Source organism: Piliocolobus tephrosceles, chromosome 7, assembly GCF_002776525.5.
Source record: "Piliocolobus tephrosceles isolate RC106 chromosome 7, ASM277652v3, whole genome shotgun sequence".
Lineage (NCBI taxonomy): Eukaryota > Metazoa > Chordata > Mammalia > Primates > Cercopithecidae > Piliocolobus > Piliocolobus tephrosceles.
In genome coordinates, this window is record NC_045440.1 from 64,042,447 (window position 1) to 64,046,334 (window position 3,888).

Genomic DNA, 3,888 nt, shown 5'->3' on the forward strand with positions numbered 1-3,888 from the left:
GCTCTGTCACCCAGGCTGGAGTGCAGTGGCCGGATCTCAGCTCACTGCAAGCTCTGCCTCCCGGGTTCACGCCATTCTCCTGCCTCAGCCTCCCGAGTAGTTGGGACTACAGGCACCGCCATCTCACCCGGCTAGTTTTTTGTATTTTTTAGTAGAGACGGGGTTTCACCGTGTTAGCCAGGATGGTCTCCATCTCCTGACCTCGTGATCCGCCCTTCTCGGCCTCCCAAAGTGCTGGGATTACAGGCTTGAGCCACCGCACCCGGCTGCTCTTCCTTTTTCTAAAGACAAATATCAAAAATACTACTGAATGTACTACACACTGAACAAAACAATTTTGAAAATTCTTAGTACGTATGTATTTTACAATGAGTTTAGAAAAATTTGAATTCCCATCATTCTATATTAAGCAACCACAATCACACTGTTTACATTCCTCAGCCAGAAGACTTAGAATCCATGCTTGAGCCAAAGCCTCCGTTAAAACCACTGCCCCACCCTGCATTTGATGCTGATCCCCAACCAATTGCTGTCCCAGAATTAGAACCACTATAAGAGTTATTTCCAGAATTGAAGGCCTGGTTTGGCTCCCTCTGCGTGTTGCCTTGGCTTTGGTTATTACCCAATGGGCCTGGCTGGTTCTGCCGGCTGGTTACCATGCCCATGATACCCCAACTGCTGTATAGCGCTGCCTGGGCTGCAGCCATCACGGCTGGATTAATGCTGAACTCACCAAAGTTTATCCCACCAACCATATTACTACTTTGGTTGTTTTGCAAACCAGCTCCACCTCCTCTACTATTACCAAATCCACTCTGATTCCCAAAGCCACCTGGATTACCACCAAATCTTCCGCTTCTTTCTGTCTATTGCTATTGTGCTTAGGTTTGGCATTGGGCATTTGAATGCTGATTCCTTTAATGATCAAGTCCTCTCCACAAAGAGATTGTGCAACCCACATATGGTTATTGCAGCACTATTCACAGTAGCAAAGACTTGGAACCAACCCAAATGCCCATCAATGACAGACTGGATTAAGAAAATGTGACACATATACACCATGGAATACTCTGCAGCCATAAAAAAGGATGAGTTCATGTCCTTTGGAGGGACATGGATGAAGCTGGAAACCACCATTCTCAGCAAACTATCACAAAGACAGAAAACCAAACACCGCATGTTCTCACTCATAGGTGAGAATTGAACAATGAGAACACTTGGTCACAGGGAGGGGAGCATCACACACCAGGGCCTGTCAAGGGGTGGGGACCTGGGGGAGGGGTACCATTAGGAGAAATACCTAATGTAAATGACGAACTGATGGGTGCAGCAAAACAACATGGCACATGTTTACCTATGTAACAAACCTGCACGTTGTGCACAGGTACCCTAGAACTCAAAGCATAATAAAAATCAAAACTAAATTAAAAAAAGACAGAGATTGAGCAATCTGATCATCTGCAAATGTAACAGAGGCAAAGGCCCTGAACGGCTTGGAGATAAAGACATCACCACTTCCCCGTACTGACAGAAGAACTGTGACAGCTCATCCACAGTCGTGTTCTCTGTACTGCCCCAAAAACACTTTTCTGCTTCTCAAAGTTTTATCTGGGCTTTGCTTAGAATTAGGAAGTTTACAGTCACACCATTGTCCATCTACCATATGTCACTTTGACATTACTTTCACCTGTGTTTCATATTCCATAAAATGAACAAAGCAAACCCCTCTGAATGACCAGTCTTAATATCTTTTTAGACCTGCATCATAAGAACTCCAAAGATACTAAAATATTCTTTCAGATCCTGTTCAGTTGTTTTCCATGGGAGATCCAACACTTTTCACTTTCACTGCTGATGAAGCATCTGTCTCATCCATTTTGCTTCTGTTGTCTTTGGGATAGTTGAAAACATACACCAGATTTCCCCAGCCAGCATCGGGGCATGCAGAATTCCTTCTACCAGCCAGAAACCTCTCATACACTGAGACACCGGATTCCTGTAGCAAAGCCTGCGAGTCCCTTGGCCATAACCGTGGACAGCAGCACCGTCCCATTGTCTCCTGGTGGTATTTAAATGGGCTCATTATTCTCATCTTCGGTTACCTGAATATATTCAGACATCTTTCACTTTTCTGCTAGGCTGCTGCTAGGAATCCCAACAGGGACACCGAGGGAGTGACAGATTCAAGCACAGCCCAACAACCACTTCGCTCCCCCCACAAAATGCTAGGGGCTTTTTATCAACTCTATAAAGACAACATCAACTCCTCAAGCAGTCTATTCATATCTGAAAATATGGCATTCCAATCAAAGCCTTGGTAAAATAACCAGTGTCTCCAATGTCCTATTACAAAAGAAAACATATTCTTATTGAACTTATGCAAATAACTACAGTGTCATAAAATAATACTCATGAATAGTTTTTAAATTCTGGAGAAATCAGGTAGAAAGAAAGGTAAATGTTTCAATTTTGCTCACAAAAGTATATTTTACCCCATTAATGTAAGCTATGAATGACCAAAAGAAAAATATAAAATGATTTACTGACTCTGGAAAACAAAATGTAAAAAGAAGGCCTGGTGTGATGGCATGCATCTGTAGTCCCAGTTACTCTGGAGGCTGAGGTGTGAGGATCTCTTGAGCTAGCAGTTTGAGTCCAGCCTGGACAACATAATTAGATACAATTTCTAAGGATAAAATTTTAAAGTTAAAAGGAAAAAGAAAAGGAAAATTAGAACAGTAGAGAAAATCAGAGGCAGTCTTTGTCTCTTAAAAAAATTTTTTTTAAAGAATCATAAGGGTTTCAGAAAAAAAAAAGTCAGACAATTATATCAGTCTTTTATCAGTTTAGCCCTATGTAATGAATTCTTGTTTTTGATGTTGGCCTAGCAATCTTCACGAATACACCAGCTTTTAATTAGAGATCTGGAAGTTTTTAACCTCATCCAATGGTATGATCTCCAAAGTTATCAGAAATCTGTATTCAACAGTATTTATCAGTGTCCTTTCCATAAATTTATTTGAAAAGGCAAAGTTTAGACTTTAACCAATAGTAAATGGCTTTTTAAGAGAATCAAATTAAAACAATTTGGTAGGGCGCAGTAGCTGATGCCTGTAATTCCCAGCACTTTGAGAGGCCGAGGCAGGCATATTACCTGAGGTCAAGAGTTGGAGACCAGCCTGACCAATATGGTGAAACCCCATCTCTACTAAAAACACAAAATTAGCTGGGCACATGCCTGTAATCCCAGCTGCTCAGGAGGCTGAGGCAGGAGAATCACTTGAACCTAGGAGGCAGAGGTTGCAGAGAGTCAAGATCATGCCATTGCACTCCAGCCTGGGCAACAAGAGCGAAACTCCATTTCAGAAATAACAACAACAAAAACAATTCTCTGTGGATAACAAGACTTAGAACAGCCATGATTAAAGATGCAACTGGGGCCAGGAGCGACGGCTCACGCCTGTAATCTCAGCACTTTGGGAGGCCAAGGCGGGCAGATCACCTGAGGTCAGGAGTTCGAGACCAGCCTGACCAACATGGAGAAACCCTGTCTCTACTAGAAATACAAAATTAGCGCAGTGTGGTGGCGTATGCCTGTAATCCCAGCTACTCAGGAGGCTGAGGCAGGAGAATCGCTTGAACCAGGGAGGCGGAAGTTGCGGTGAGCCAAGATCACGCCACTATACTCCAGCCTGGGCAAAAGAGTGAGACTCAGTCTCCAAAACAAAAAAAAGATGCAAAGACGCAACAGACAAAGAAATTTGATTATTTCTGTGGTATAGAAGTTAACATAAAATCATATTATGACTGATAACGTATACCAAGACATATCAGAATTTAGAAATATCATAGAATATTGGAACACATGTAACCAACACATGTATATGT

The 3,888-nt window shown here is 42.5% G+C and overlaps 1 pseudogene; it reads right to left on the minus strand.

The window, feature by feature from the left end:
• Positions 1-428: 428 nt before the first annotated feature.
• Positions 429-2,120, minus strand: LOC111549188 (annotated as a pseudogene).
• Between the last annotated feature and the right edge of the window lie 1,768 nt (positions 2,121-3,888).